The sequence below is a fragment of the Peromyscus californicus genome, unplaced genomic scaffold (assembly GCF_007827085.1).
Source record: "Peromyscus californicus insignis strain IS unplaced genomic scaffold, ASM782708v3 Scaffold_14__1_contigs__length_90479793_seg_2, whole genome shotgun sequence".
Taxonomy (NCBI): Eukaryota; Metazoa; Chordata; class Mammalia; order Rodentia; family Cricetidae; genus Peromyscus; species Peromyscus californicus.
The window spans coordinates 72,977,727-72,994,816 of NW_026294436.1; the positions used below are offsets into that span (position 1 = coordinate 72,977,727).

The following is a 17,090-nucleotide window of genomic DNA, read 5'->3' on the forward strand; positions in this document are numbered from 1 at the left end:
AACAATTCTGTAGGCTAATGTAAACAAAAGCCCCAGCCCAAATTTGGTGTGCAATCTTAAGTTTCTAGTGAGCATTAAATCAAATGCCTTTATTTGCACATCCTTTTTTTAAAAAAAAAAAAATACACGGAAGTTCAGTGGCCTGTGCAAGGTCACAGGCCACTCACAGACAGAGCTGAGACTGAGTCTTGCATCTCTGAACTTACACATTTGACAGGATTAGTATTTATCATTGTCAATAAATTTTTTTTAGAGAAGAGTATAAATCTTTATTCAGAGTGTTAGAAAGAAAACTACCATTTTAGCTTTATAATATGCTACATCACATTATATGATATGAAATGTCTATCCATGTTCATTTCTGCACAAGTATACATGTGTTGTGTGCATGTGCACACATGTACACATGTGATAGGCCAGAAAACAAGTTCAGTGTCATGTTTCAGGCACCATCTAATTTTTGTCAGAGACAGTATCTCAATGGCCTTCCCTATGCCAGGTAGACTCCTAGGCTGGCTGGACAAGGATCCCAGATAACTTTCTGTGTCCCCTCCCCAGCACTGGGACTGCAGCTGTGGCCACTCTGCCTGGGTGTTTTTAGTGTGTTTTCTGGACAAGCACTCTGCTGCCTGCGCATCTCAGATACCGTGTCTTCTGAAGACAGGCTTCCAGCAATGGAAAGGTTCTGGGAATTATTTTTGATATATTTAAGAAAAAATGACCACAAATCATAAGCAATAAACTCACCTATCCTTTCATATAGCCCAGTATACTGTCAGGATACATTTCATCAGATTCCTTCCTGAAGGATGATGGGCCTCTTTCTGGTGGACAGAATCCTTGTGTCCCAGGCAGAGGGATACACTGGAAACACATCTCTGATGGGGCTTCGCATTGGGAAACATGGCCAGCTACCCAGCGGGGATGGATGTGGTAAAAGGTAGGACTGTCACAGAGCTTGATACTGAGCTAAGTGTGTGGAGCAAGAACCAAAAGATGAAGTTATCTGAATTCATGAGGTGTGCCTAAGAAGCAAAGCATCCTCAGCTCTACCATGTAGGTACCACATTGTCTAAGAATCAAGGTTTCTAGACAATCATCAGTTTATAACATCTTGTTAAAATTAGCTTGAGGATGATCCCTGAAAAGTATTTCACTGTTCTGGCTGTCTGACCCATTACACTCAGTGAGCATCCTATTATGACTCTTTCTGCCGTGAGACTTGAACTAGATTTGTAAAGGTGACTTTAAATAGTGACGCAGGACTGCTCTTTGTCCAGCTTGATGTGATCATCCTAGTTTGGGGTGGCTAAATTTTTTGGTTGGTCCTTAGAAGGACACTCAGGACCTTGTACATATAATGTATACATACGACCACTGATCCACACCCCTAACCTTTGAGTAAAGTATTATATAGGCTGGTCTGAGAATGGGTGGTATGGCTAGATTTGCATCAGTAAAATACTGTTAGGGATACCTGAATATGGTCATAAGACTTAAAAGTTCAGGATGACATTTTCTGCAATATCTAACAATAACAAAATGTGTGTGTGTGTGTGTGTGTGTGTGTGTGTGTGTGTGTGTGTGTGTGTGTGTGCTGCCTGCCAGTGCCAATTAATGCATACAATAAAAGGGGGTATACAATGATGAGATTACCATATGCTGGTCCTTCCTGACTAACTGGATTTTCTAGGGAGACACTCTCTGAGGTTATTTTATGACTACAATGTATGGTTTATATGCTATCCAAAGGTATTTTGAAATTCCCTTTCAAGAATGTTGTTATGCAGCACACTTAGGATTCTGTCTCATACGTAACTGTCTTGAACACCTATCTGGAAGGGGTCTAATTCAGATGGTTTTGCCTAGTAACTCAGGTTTTCCTTCATACAAAACTCCTCCCCGTGCCGTCAGGATCAGTGAGATTCGGTGGGTGAAACCGATGCCAGTATCTGCCTAGAAGGCTTTGCGTGGCTACTCGGTCTCGGAAACAGAGACTCTGCACACACAAGTTTGCACTCTGCATCGTGGAGGATGTTAGTATTTTACCTAAGATTCATTTACTGCGATGGTCAAGATGGACCATCAGTCTGGCTGTCGTTGTCCTTCTCAATGGTCCTGTTTCTTCTCTCGCTGTTAACTTTTGTTCCTCTGCAGTGGCACTGTTGAGGGGATGGGCTCTATGTCACATCCACACTTGGCTTGTTACCCTCTTATCAAGCTCTTAGCATCCCTTTGTTTATTTGAGGCGACAGGAAGACGGGTGAAGGCTGCTTAGTCAGGGGTATCAGCCTTGTTGGCAGGGGAGTGATTGCCAGTTGAAAAACAAGGCATTATTGCTCGTTTTTTCCCTCTTATTAGTTTGATTACATTTGCAAATCAAATCAATCCATCAGACATGATCAGGCCTCGTCCGCATTTTAAGGAATAGTAATCTCCGTCTAATAAGATGCAAATGTGTCACATCGGTAAGTAACCAATAAATCATGGGCTTGTCTTTGGCAATCATTAAATATCAGAACCAACAGTCAATTTTTAGTATTTTCAATTTGCGATATGCCGCTGGAATATAAAGATAGATGGACGTAATTACACAAACCAAACACTATTTCAGTTCATTCCAGACAGCAAATTTAGTGGAAGGTATAACTGGCCTGTCATCCTACTGCATTATTCCTGGCGGTTCATGCAAAGTTCACCGACAAGCTTCAAATGGACATTGCTTTTTTTTTTTTTCCAAGTCCTAACAACATCTCCACAATGGCAGACAAACTTTGATATAAGGGACACGAACTGCACTTCCTGATGGTCCAAGTCAGATGCCATCGTGACAGAAAACATGCATCATCATCCATCAGAAACTGCTGGCAGTACCAGCTCCTCCTCTTCTGTCTTCCCTCTTTAAGAAAATGAACTCACAATTGTAAAAATACAGAAAAACCATGACAGCCAAACATGCTCAGGTTACTTATACAGCCCTCGTCTGTTCTGATGGAATAGTTTTCCTTGGGGGGAGGGGGGAGAAATGAATAAACCCTGATTTTTCTAAGTTTCACATTTTAGAGTACCCTTGCTTGTCCAAGGATTCCTTTTCTCTGTGCTGTTCTCTGTGAGAATATATGCCAGTTTGCACTTCCTAACATGGACATTGAAGAAGTGTGTGTGTGTGTGTGTGTGTGTGATGGAGGCCAGAAGACCCACAACAGATGTCTTCCTGAATCACTTCTCCACTTTAGTTATTAATTTCTTTTTTGGTTTGATCCATGCATGAGAGTGTAGGATTAAGTGGATGAAAGCCTCATAGAGGAAGACATCAGGAGTCTTTCTCTGTCACTCTCCAGTTCATTGCCTTGAGCTGAGTCCTTCACTGAACCAGAAGCTTAGAGTTTGGTTAGGCTGGCTGGCCAGTGGGCTTCCAGAATCTACCTGTCTCCTCCTTGCATCTCTGGGGTGAAAAGCCAGATGTGCAGGGCTTCATATGCTGGTCCTCACAGTTTCACAACAAGCACTTTTCTCCACTGAGAAGCATCTCAACGCCTCCACATTGTATTTTCAGACAAGGTCTCCCAGCGAACCTGGTGCTTGCAGGCGTATTGATCTAGGATGACTGACCAGGGAGCCTGTCTCAGTCTCTAAAGGCTGCAATTACAGACAGGCGTAGTTAACATTCAGTTTTTACTGTGGGTGCTGAAATCAGGCTATTGTTCTTACATAGCAAGCATTTACCCACTGGGCCACCTCCCTAGCCTTGAACATGGGGGATCTTAACACGCTGAACATGTTCTTACTCAAAGGATAAGAAATGTAGTTGCATGGCATATCTGATGTGAATGTATCTTCCCTAACCATGCTTGCTCGGGCAGCTCAATTCACTGCTCAGCAGTGACACTTGCCTGCTTATTTTATTTTATTTTTTTTTACTAACAGAGACCCTTCCCATAAGTTTTCCACCTCTCTGTCATGGTTTTTTTTTTTTTTTTTTCCTACCCGACTTTACCTCCTTACATCAGATTGGCTCTTCTCTCCTCTGCTGTATCTTTTGCTTGGTCTAGTACAAGTTGCTAAGTGGGATGTAAAGATCATTGTTATCTGAACTTGGAACACCTGCTGCTTATTTTGGTGGCACTTTAGATGGTCACTGAGTAACTCCCGTATGTCTTGATAGATTTGTTATATTCTGTATGGCTGGAAGTGAGAGTTCACCAACGAGCAATGCCAATTCTCTTACTTGGAAGTTTCCATAGTCACCTGGAGCAGAACAAACTTTTAGAATATTATTTAATAAGCATTCCCATGTAAAGTTGAAAACAATGACACCTTTTCATTTGCATTATTTCTTATTTACTTGGAGCGTTTTCAGTTCTTTTCTGTACGTAACTGCCAAGTAGTGACACACGCCCGAGTGTCACAAAACGTAGTGCTATAAAACTGGATGTATCTGTGTCCTCAGCACTTGGGAAGTGGAGGCAGGAAGATCAATTCAGGCTCATCCTTGGCTACTTGGCTAGTTTGCGGCTGGGCTGCATGGAGACCCTGACTCTTAAAACCAACAAGAGAAAATGAATCTTGGTTTCTGCTAGTGATTCCAACAAGACAAGAGGAAATAATGCCAGGTTCTGAGGGCACTGGCAGCATAGCCGAGCACACTACTGTGTACCCTGGTAGAAACCCAAACCTTTTGAACCAAGGTCAGCTTCCTGAAGAAAGGGCTTTTTTAACTGTAAAATATACACACACATTCACCAGAAGGCATAAAGCAAGGCATCTAACTGAATACTAGCTTTCATTTCTAATGAAGCCAGCACTGTGAACAGGTTCCCATTTGTCAGCAGAAATGATAGACACCATTTATTGAGCGATAAAGAATGTCTTTTCAAATTTGAAGCAGGTATCCTGTAGGTCGGATTACACTCTGGTTATAGAAAAAGCTGGGGAGTTTCCAGTGTAAACAATGAAAGGATCTGAAGGAGGGGTAACCAGAGGGAGTGGTCTCCCGAGGGAGTGGCCACCTGAGGGTGCGGCCTTCCAAGGGCGTGGTCACCTGTCAGGTCACCTGTGAGGTTGCCTGAAGGAGTAGTTGAGCAAAGTTCTTGGGTCAGTAGAATGAAATCCACAGGGCTGTTCCTATTGGATATAATCTTTCTGCATTATATTTGGAGAGACAAAGTACACTATCCCTCTATCCTTTACAGAAATAGTTTCTAGGTTCACTCTCTCCCCACCCTCCCACCCACCCCCCACCCCTTGGCCCCATTTTTTTTTCTATTTCCTTTGGAAGTTAGATTTCCATAATTCTTTTCCTTCTATGTTTGTGGTGAATTAAAAAAAATACAGTATTGATCTTTCCTAATAGTTATTTTACAAGTCAGTTCATGGCTGTCAAGGAACCCTAATAGAGCAGCCATGGCCAGGGACCCCCACGAGTGAGAGCCGATGTAAGGCAAAAGTTGCTATGCCTTGAAGCTCTGTTCCAGAACCTTCTGCTCCCTCTAACCAATTTACATACCACCATGGTATGTTTAATTTGCTATTTCATCAAATCAATATTGGGTCTAATTGAAAAAATTGGCAGTGCTGCGTGCAACCTAACTAGTGATCTCAACGTTTGCGCGCTTCGGAGCGTCTCTCCCAGCGCCGAGTCAGACACCTGTGTTATTGGTGCCTTCCTGTTACTAATATGCACAAAAACAAACACTCATACAGGTGGAGCAGCTGCGCCGATTGATCAGGACGCTATGAAGAATTAATCACCTGGCTTTCAGCTCCAAGAATAAAATTTACATCTCTAATGTATGAAATGTATTAGCACGCATGCTGGTACCATCACCTTGGGGCGATGTCGGCAGACGGGCATGCGCAGCCCCACTCAGATAGGCTTCTCTTGTCCTCTGGGCTAGGTGATGTACTGATGTCGGCAGATGGGCATGCGCAGCCCCACTCAGACAGGTTTTTCTTGTCCTCTGAGCTGGGTGATGTAAACTGAAGGCCGGGTTTGAATTCAGCATTTGGGAATATTTCAAAGATGCAGAGTGGAGACTGGTTTTTGTCAGTTGAAGATAGTCCTCTTCAACTAAGGGGGACTAAGATTTGAACTTCTCAGATATATCCTCTTTAGAGACTGAAGTCTGCTTCTTCCTTCCAAGCCAAGGTGAATTCAGCCAAAATCCTCCTCACTTAGCTGGATTCAATGAGGTGTCAGGCCCCCTTGCCATTGACTTCTGTTATTATCTTGATTAATCTTAGGAAACAGCCTATAATTAAGGACTGCCCCTGACACCATATTTGAGAAAAAATAACTTGTTTGAGATCCCAAAGCTGGTAAAATAGTGGATATGATATTAAAGGTCGGGTCAGTTTGATTCCAAACCTTGTTCTTTATCTATGATACTATCTCAGATTACTTATATAAATTAGTTCTATTTTTCTTTTTAAGTTCCAGCCTGGTTTCATTTTATTTTATCACTTTTTTTTTTTTTTTTTTTTTTTTTTTTTTTAGACAGTGTGATCTCAAAAGATCTGCTGGCAAACATGGACTTCATTGAGGTGTGTGGTACTGCTGATTTGTTAGTTCTTATTAGCACATGGTCCACACTTGGGAAACAAAGGTCCCTTATTAAAAACGTATTTACAATTTCAAGATTATGACAGAAGACCATTTAGACAGGTGTGGCTCCCTGCACAGTTTGCCGAGCCGCAAAGCCAGGATGGTATCGCCGTGAGAGAAGGAGATTTGGCTTGAGGACAAGTTTAGCAAGAAAAAAGACTTGGCTCCAGGTTGTTAGGTTTGGGAAAATGCTCCTTCCACCAAAATGAGATACATTGTGGTTTGTTTTAGAGTGGAACTCAACTATGTAGCCCAGGCTGGCCCTGGTGCTCATCTTCCTGCTTTAACCCATAGAGTGCTGAGATTACCCTGTCTTTGAACTCATTCTATGTTCACTAAAGGACAGGGAGTAAAATGTTGAAGAAGCCAGCTAACTAAAACACTGTTAGAAAGAACAGAATTTTTTTTTCAAACGGGGCTTGGTGACTGAAGGAAAAGAATTCCTGAAAATTTGAGGGCAGCCTGGGCAATAGTAAGTTGTAGGACAGGCTGGGCTACATAATAAGACCCCTTTTCAGATGACCAAACGAAGCCAAACAAAAATAAAACAATAATAAGACCCATTATTTTATTTCTGATTAACACTCCCAATATCATACATTCTATAATTTATTGTGTGTTCTCCAAAGGCTTAAGGTTGGTCCCAGATTGTCAGGTTGGTAGGTAGTGGAACCATTGAAAGGTGGGAGCAGATAAGGGCCCTTTGGTCCCTGTGGGGATGCAGGCGAAGGGAATCATAGAATCCTGCCCTCTCCACGGTCTCTTTGCTCCATGACTGATGGGGTGAGCAGTTTTGTTCCCCACCTTGAAGTTCTGCTTCACCATGTATCAAAAGCGGCCTGGTCTGGAACCTTCAAAGTGGGTGCGTGCACAGTGAATATAGCAATTCTGTGCTGACTCACATATGAGGCACAAATCTTAAAAGGTCTTATTAATAAAAACAAACCTGGAGACAGATATTGGGCTAAGAGTGATGACACAGGCCTTGAATCCCAGTACCAACCATAGAGACCTGGAAGTCTGTACAGACAGACAGACAGTGACAGAGCTGTGTAGGAAGAGGAAGTGAGGTAGCTGGCCTAAGAGCCAATGAGAGGGCAGAAAAGCAAGGCATATAAGTCTGAATAGACAGGAAGTCACGCTCCTTGGAAGCTGCAGGGTTGGTGAGGTGAGGTTAACTGGTGGCTTTCCCTATTTCCCTGATCTCTCTAAGGCTTTCACCCAAATTTCTGGCTCCATGATTTTTATTTAATAAGACCATGTAGAAATCCGGCTATACACATACAGTTATAGAGGCCATTTGACCTTTGTGTTATTTTAACTAGTTTCCTTCTCCTGGGACACAGCAAAGTGGAGGGGAGATTGGTGCTAAATGGACCCTCTCATGGTCAGCAATTAAAAGAAGAGAATCTGCCTGGAATAAAGCAAAAGGAAAAAAATGCCAGTCAGACCACAGAAGCAAAACATTAGAGGCTCCGTAGTAGAGTCTGGGCTCCAGTATGGTCCGCAGTGACCTATGTGAAGATCTCAGGGCTGTTCTGAGTATCCCAGGAAATTATTGCACTGACGCCAGCTCATAGAGAAAATGATGTTAGGTAGATTTAGTTTAGATATACAGAAATGTCTAATTGTTTTCTAAAGACTCCAACCAAGACCACTGAAGTGTTTTAGAATTTGAGATAATAATGTTCACCTAAATGCACTGCTCTCTTCCATTAGGGTTAGGAACTTCTACTATGTATTAAAGAATAACAGCTTTAATTAAAAAAAAAAACTGTCTCATGATGCTTACTTGCCAGGAGCACGTCTTGCACGGGTGCTGTACCCACTGTAAAAGCCTGCAGATGCATTGGGTGTCCCCTTGCTCTGATGTACGTCCTTGTGAGGCTGGTAGACTTCTCATTCTGTTCTATCCAGATGAGGAAAATGGACCCAAAGGCTGTGATTGTTCTGACATGTGCTTCCTTCTGTTCATGTTTATCTTTCTTCTGTTTTCATTCAGGTGATGGCTGTTCACCGTAGACATCATGTTCAAATTCAAATGATCCAACATTCCTGTTAATCCGATATTTAAAACAACAATCTACTGTTTAAAAAAAGTCATTTATGTATTATTAAACATAAGCCCAAAGTGAATACTTGCTGATTTCTCTTCAGTATTTCTTTAACTCCTTTATTCCTATCTCTTTAAGATTAAATATTACTCTGAGTCTTAGTAGAGAGAATCTGCAAAGCATAGTGTGAGACATCCATCCTGTAGTGAGTATTGTTTCTCTGTTAAGTAGACTGAGGGACTATCCTGCAAATGTAATCATAGTTCTGATAGTTAAACTAGGAAATGCATGAAATCGTGATAGTAGGAGAGATGGAAATGTCACTAGATCAAATTTCAAGAGGTAACATTTAGACATTGGAAGTTGATGGAATTGTAATGGGTTATAAAATGCACTGCCAAGATCATCCTAACCTTGATGTCCAAGGCCCTTGGTTCCTTACTTTTTGAGTGACCAGAGTGACACAGAAGAAATTTTTGGATGTTTATACAAACAAAAGAAAAAAATCTATGTTTTTATCCATTGACCTTGGAAAATACTGGCAGGGAACATGAAAATATTCAACTAAAGAATGAATAGTAATCTATTTTAAAATATGTCTGGAAAATCTATAGCTGAATTGTAGGGTTATACAGTAGGTGATCATCAGAGGACCTGGGAAGGGTCAGAGGGTAGCCATCAGAGGACCTGGAAAGGGTAATGGGTGAGCTTTGGGAGACTTGGGAAAGGTCATATGTGGCCATCAGAGGACCTGGGAAAGTTGTTGGGTGGCTGTCAGAAGACCTGGAAAGGATGGTGAGTGGCCATCCATTGGAGGACCTGGGAAGGGCAGTGAGTAGCCACTGGGGGACCTGGGAAGGTCAGTGTGTGGCCATTAGAGGACCTGGGAAGGGCAGCAGGCAGCTGTTGGAGGACCTGGGAAGTTTAGAATGTACTGTTTTTTTTCAGTGGCTCATAGAAGGTCTTCTGTGCCTGTTGTCAGTTTCTGGGCTCATTTCTTTCCTGCCCTTAACTCAAGAGTGTTTCTCAGTGGGGTACACTTGCCATTTGGATTGGGAAATTATTTGTTTTCCAGGACATTTAGCATCCTTTGATTCTTCTACTAAAAGTCCCAATTCAAAACTCCACCATTCTCTCCAAATGCCATCTCCTGGGGGGAGGAGACAGCAGGTGGTATCCTGAACTGAGAATCATTTGAGTGCAAATAAACATTAAATTAAAACCAGTGACATCAAAGTGAGATTCTTTTTTACGTGTATGACACTATTTCCCATGAGAAATAGGGACCTAAAGCTGCTGTAGCAGGTCTGTGGGTAGAGTCAAGAAAAATTTAATTTTGCAATGTTGCAGGGAGATCATTATATGGAAAGTACTGTTTTTGTTTTGTTTTGTTTTGTTTTTCGAGACAGGGTTTCTCTGTGCAGCTTTGCACCTTTCCTGGATCTCACTCTGTAGACCAGGCTGGCCTCAAACTCACAGAGATCCACCTGCCTCTGCCTCCCAAGTGCTGGTATTAAAGGCGTGTGCCACCACTGCCTGGTGGAAAGTACTGTTTTAAAACACCGTCCTAGTTATTAAAAAGTCTTGATCTACTAAGCAAAAGAGTATAAAAACTTAAAATTTTGAAAAAAAAACCCATAAAAGTATAAACAATAATGTGCAATATTTGTGTGGTAAATAGTACATGTTCCTCTCACTTAGAGAGGGCAAACAGTGGCTCTCTGCCTCCTCTAGGATATATGGGGGAGTCATCCCCCTTGCCTGGTCATAGTTCATGGTTACACAACTATGCAATGGGGTCTTAATTCTTTTTCTTTAAGAACTATAGCCATGTTTGAGTTACTGTATAAGGAATTAGAATAAGGCATGTCCTTTACTTTTCCAAGGAGGAAAGGAATTTGAATTCCTTGAAGTGGTTAAGAATTGCTATAGCAGGGAAGATAGAAGTGATTAAGAAAGGAAACCATGACATGGAATTCATCAAGACATCAGATAGAGTGGGCTCTGGTAAACAGGCTGGGGATAAATGGGTCAGGCGGGATTACAGTGGAGTCAATCTCTCCACCTCTTCCCACCCTCACTCCCTCTGATTCCCTTCTCATTCCCTTCTCCCCTCCTGCCATCCCCCTCCCTCCTGTCTCATTGTCCTCCCCATCTGCTCCTCTCTACCCAGCTTTTATCTCCTTTCCTCTTCTCCTAATTCCCCCTTCCACCTTTTCCTCCCAACTGTAGTCAAAAAGAAAACCCCAAACCCTCAGTGACCTAAGCTCTGGGGACTTACTGTCCACATCTCCGATGGGCAAGAAGCATCAGTGGAGTGACATTCAGGATGAAGATGAGCAGGCCCTGGAGGACAGTAGAAGGTTTGGGCTAAAACTGACCACAGACACGAAAGGAAAAGAAGCCACACTTGCAGTCTATGTTTGCTTCCAGAAGGCAAGAGTCTTGGCCTGTTTCCTTTAAAGTCTTTGCTTTTGTGTTCAAAGCCTCAGCAGGTACATGGAAGACCCAGTCACAAAAGTCACCAGCAGACACAGAAGTACCTGAGAAAACTTCCTCTTCTGATAGATTATTTCCTAAACTTATTCCTAGACCGGGGCTCCTGCTGCGTAATCTACAGCAGCACACGGAATGATAACACATTCCACAGGCTGAGCAGTGATGGTGAATTCTCCACCCTTGTGTGATCTGGTTGAATCTGCCTGTTAAACTCGGGATGTTATTAAAGCCGATAGAAGCACTCCTCATACGTTTTGTTGCAAATTGATAGGATCTCTTTGTCTGTGATCTAAGTGAGATTGCCCTGTAGTTTTTAATTTATCAGGCTAAGAAGCACAATTAAAATATCTTGAAAAAGATCATAATCAGACACCATCTTTGGGGTTGTCCCTGCCAAGTCGATAAAGGGATCAGCATGTTTAATAATTACCTTCTTTGCTGAGAATTTGTTCTGTTTGTGGCTGAAGTGTTAATAAATACCTTGCACCATTCCGGTGGGAAAGGCTTCCTGCCTAATTAATAAACTCGGAAGAATCCGTGGCACACTGAAGCTCATCTTTCTTGTTAGTGTTGCCTGCATCAAAAGGAAACCCTGTCTTGTCAGCACATCTGTCATTGTCACGTTTGCGAGTTATTAAGCAACATCTTACAAAATGCTGGCTTTGACTAGGAATTAAAAAAAACCCAAATCTTTAATTTTTAATAAATAATTCTGTTGAATGTTAAGTAGCATAAACCCTCCTGATGATAAACAGGAATTGATTCTGCTAAAGAAGGTGCTTTCCTGAAAACAGCCCTGGAAAGGTTCTCTCGGGATAGAATTGGCTTTGAGCTGTCTTGATTTCTAGCCGTTTTTCTCCTATATTCCAATTGCCCAAGTTCTTCCCAGGCCTCCATCCTGGAGGGACAGAGAAGGAGATGAGCAACTAGCATCTGTTCGCTCCTTAACTATTAATTAATACATGTCAAGTTCCTGACAAACATTTTCATTTACGTGAAAATTGAATGCAGCAACAAACTTAAGAACACATCATTGTGAGTGTAAGCATAGCACAGACAAGCTGTGAGTCTATGCATTTGATAAATATTTGAGCACCTACTCTGTAGTGTGTGTTGTAACAGTGAATTCAATCAGGCCCCTTGTCTGTAACCATGTGGGGTCTTTCCTGGGAGGTTTAAATGACTGATCTGAGGTGCTACTTTTGGTTCTAACTTAAAAGGAGAAACATGGTTGGGTGATGATCTACCAGGTCTGTTTCTGCAGAGCATGTGGAAGTCTGCCCTATTTCATTCCATCTGAACTATTGAGGCCACTGGCTTTTCTGGGATCATTGAGAAGTGAAAGTAGCACTATCTGAATTATGGGGGGTGGGAGGGTAATTTAATGAGCCATGAGTCTCAAAGGGTTACCTCCACCTTAGGCCTGCAATAAGTGGAGATAGTCGAGTACAAAAATTCTATATGTAACATGGCCAGACAGAATGGTGAGGGAAGAGGACAGAATATGCATTTCAGATTTCTTTGCTAAGTTTCTTTTATCATGTTTCTGACTTCACTTCAGGCATTTAGATGATCAAATACAACATCCATATAGTCCTATTGAACCTTAAAGTCATCATCATAGAATACTCTTTACACAAGAGGCAAAGATATTGTGGAAGCAAAATCTCTTACCTGCATTTGTTAAGTCTCCAATTAAGATCACCAATCTTTCTTTGCGTCAAAGGCAAGGTGAGAACTGAGCATGCATTGAGCATCTTCTGCTATAAATGGACTAATTTAACATAATGTTGTTGCTGCATTGACACTAAGCTGTGCCTTTCTCACCATGTCATTTAGTTTCTCGTGCATCTTAGGACATGAAAATGTATGAGGTTCTGCTAAAGGGCTGGGATACAATAGCAAACAAAGTGATCCAAAGAAGGAAAAGCAATGTGCTGAACCTGTAGATTTGAACCTTTGGCTGGTAGTGATAGGTTGGGTGCAGATTCTGAGGATGTGTGTGCTTGACTTTGGAGGAGTAGGAAGGAAGGTCACATGTTTGGTGTAGAGTGAGCCCGGTGATAGAAAGAAAGAAAGAAAGAGAGAGAGAGAGAGAGAGAGAGAGAGAGAGAGAGAGAGAGAGAGAGAGAGAAAGAAAGAAAGAAAGAAAGAAAAAGAAAGAGAGAGAGAGAGAGAGAGAGAGAAAGAAAGAAAGAAAGAAAGAAAGAAAGAAAGAAAGAAAGAAAGAAAGAAAGAAAGAAAGAAAGAAAGATGTAGACAGGAGCAGTGTCAGTGATCAGTGTGCTTCCCAATGTTTCTCTGCACTGAACACCTCTGGATCTATATTTTTAGGAACTCTCCCAGTTCGAATATTAGATGGGCAGGTGCTATTGGAGACCACATCCCTGGAGGCTTATCTATGAGAAAACACTCCAGTGAACTGAACACCTTGTCAGAATGCACATTTTCATTATCTACCATGGACATTGGCAAAAATAATCTGTGTTAAATATTCTACTTTATAACTGTGCCCTAAGACTGCAAAAACTTGACACTGAAGCATCTCTTTATAGTTGGAGTACTAGTCTTCTTTGCCTAGACAGGATTGGAAAACAAGCCTTCTACTTTTGTAGTGTTTTTTTTTTAATTTCAGATGTATCTGTTTTATTTTATGTGTATGCATATTTGCCTGCATATATGTGTGTGTACCACGGGTGCTCCTGGTACCTGTGGAGACCAGAATACTGTGTCAGATGCCCTGGAACTTGAGTTAAAGATGGTTGTGAACTACCATGCAGATGCTGGGAACAAAACCCTGGTCCTCTGTAAGAGCAGCCTGTAGCTGGAGTTTTCTCCAGTCCTGCCTGACCCACATTCAGGACAAATCTCTCTCACCTGCCAGTCCCGCAGCCCTCAGAGTCAACCGCTCAGACTCAACCGAGTAAACACACAGAGACTTATATTGCTTACAAACTGTATGGCCGTGGCAGGCTTCTTGCTATCTAATTCTTCTATCTTAAATTAACCCATTTCTATTAGTCTATAAGTTGCCACATGGCTCGTAGCCTTCTGGTACCTTACATCTTGCTTGTCATGGCGGCAGCTGGCAGCGTCGCTCTGCCTCAGCCTTCCACTTCCCAGAATTCTCCTCTCTCCTTGTCCCACCTATACTTCCTGCCTGGCTACTAGCCAATCAGTATTTTATTTATTAACCAATCAGAGCAACACATTTAACATACAGTACATCCCACAGCAGCAGCCAGTGCTTTTAATCACATCAGCCTTATGTTTTGAGACGTGAGCATACATAAGCATACATATCAAAAGGCTTAAATGTAAATCATGGTGGCAAGTGTTTAAATCTCTCCTTGGTGATGCCTTGTCTGCATGGGACTGGTTTCCCGTAAGCATTGATGGCTCCAACTTTCTCACCTGCTCAGTGAACATGCTGAATGAGTCACTTCTCAGGGTTCCCTGAGTTGATCTTTGTGCTGCTTTCCTTGTTCTGGAGATTCTAGCTTTCCAAAGCTAGTTACACTATGGCAACAAACTTGACGCCTGGCTAGGAACTTAATCCTAATAATACGCAGGAGTAATGGAGCGTTAAACCAGGGATTCCAATGATGATGAGCATGCGTTTAAGAGGATCTAACTAGTTCTTTGGGGTCCACAGTGGCCATTTGAAGTTTATCCCCTCTGACCCCAAGGTGCTCAGGCTCCCAATCGATCCTTGAGGAATTGTTCACCTGCAGGAGTCTGCTCAAGCTGCACTTGGTGGTGACAAGTCTTTGCCTGGCTCTGACTCCCAGTCCTTTTTGAAGGACATATGGATAGCCTTGAGGTGGGAAAGAAGTGCTCTGTAGGACTTTGCTCCTCCCAAACTCGCTGCCGCCTTGCCATGCCACAAGTTCTGCCTGTTCTTGCTTCTTTCCAGTCAGTTGTCTTTGGTTTGGGTAGGTTCTTAGTACTTCCGAGCTCTAGGCACACACACACACACACACACACACACACACACACATACACACACACAAAACAGAAAGATGGGACATTTTCAATTAAAAAAAATGATTTGACAGGTGTTACGGTACACACTTTCAATCCCAGAAGTTGGGAGTCAGAGACAGGCAGATGTATGAGTTCGACGACAATTTGTCTATATAGCAAGTTCCAAGCCAGTCAGAATGCACAGTGAGATCCTGTCCCAAAAAGAAAAAGAAATGTTTTATTTATGTGCCTGTGTCTCTGTGAATGTATGCACACATGGGTGTGTGCAAGTGCCAATGGAGGCAAAAGGAGGGTGTTGGGTCCCTTGGAGCTGGAGTTAGAGTGGTTGTGAGCTACCCTATGTGGGTGTTACTATCCACACTCTAATTACATGGAAAGCACTCTTAACCACTGAGCCATTTCTCCAGCCTTGAGAATTTTTAATAGGAGAGATGCTGTCTTCAGTGGTATCTGCACAGTATGGTAATAGAGGTAGGACTCAGCAGAGCAGAAGCAGGAGAAAAGGAAGCACCCATCTGCCTGTGCTTATTCAGGAAGTGCTCATGGAAAAATATTGCAGAAATACATGGATGGTTGAGGAGACCTGTGTAGAGGAAGGGAGAAGGCACTGCACACCCAAGCCTGGCTTGTCTGGGGAAGGGGGCATAGTAGTGGGGACACAAGAAGTATGACAGTGCTGCCAGGTGGTTCAACTCTAGATTCTGAACCCAGTGGCTGGGTGCAGACCCTACAATGAATGCTTCAATCATGTGACCTTGAATGTGTTTGGACCTTACTTTCTTCATTTGTAGAGTGGGAAAGAGACTAGCATATTCTCCAGAGAGAGTTAAATGTTTGTCACCATTTTCTTACTCCTTGGCTGAACCTAGTCATGCCTAAAAATACAAGTCACAGCCCATTTTCTCTTGGCCAAAACTCCTGGCCAGGGTGGCTTCCTATATTGCTCAAGGGGAAAATCTGCAAAGGTTTGCAAAGCCTTTGTGACATGCCTGTTCCATGAACCAGCTGCCAGGCCCCACTGTTCTCATCGTCTGCTCTGGCTTCTTCACTGTTCTCTGAGGCACCACAAGAAGGCTCTTCAGTGTAGACCTTCCTATCAATCCTTCTATTTGAGTTGCCGCTTTCTAGGGTGTTAGTCTATCCTGGCTGCTGTAACAAAAGTACCATAGATTTAGTGTCTCCTACGCAACATACATTCAAGGAACTTGGAAGTCTAAAATCAAACTGCTAGCAGATTAAGTTCCTGGGCCAATTTGCTAGATCATAGGCATGGAGGAATTCAGGAGAGAGATCTCTGAAGTCTCTTTGATCAGGGTATTAATCCCATTCATGAAATTCCACCAGCTTTTGAGACCAAATTATCCCTGGTGGCCCCACTTCTGAATACAGTCTCATTGGTGATGGGGGGATTTCTTTCTGTATGCTACCAAGCCCGCCATGGCCATAGCTTAAAAACAATATTCACCCATGTGTGTTTATTTGGGTCTGAGTGGCTGCAGGACTGGCAGGTGAGAGAGATTTGTCCTGACCACGGGCCAGGCAGAACACATGAAAACTTTCAACTGCACATTGGAGATTGAGATTCCAACATATCAATATGGGGAATATACAAGTGTTTGGTCTGCAGCATTTTGATATAGGCACATACTCTTGGATCTTTAGGATATCTGCTCAAAGGCCAGATACCAGTGGGTGGCTCCTCCTCTCCACAGTCCATCCCTGAAGACCATGTTGTCCCCAATGATGAGGACCTTCTGCTATGCTGCACTACTGGCTTAGTGTCTGCCTTTATCTTTATTCCCTGGCCCCAGTATGAGCTCTTGAAGGACCCAAATTCTGTCGTTAGTATATTTCTAATGCTTGTCTTACAAAAGGCATGCAACAGGACTGATGAGTGTGGTGCTGGGAACACAGCAAGCCCTTGGGAAACTTTCTGTTTTTAAACA

The 17,090-nt window shown here is 42.6% G+C and overlaps 1 protein-coding gene across 16 annotated transcripts in view; it reads left to right on the plus strand.

Annotated features, from left to right (window-relative positions):
- The window catches only part of Esrrg (estrogen related receptor gamma), a 631,549-nt gene that overhangs the window by 584,062 nt on the left and 30,397 nt on the right, over window positions 1-17,090 (plus strand). The window lies entirely within an intron of this gene.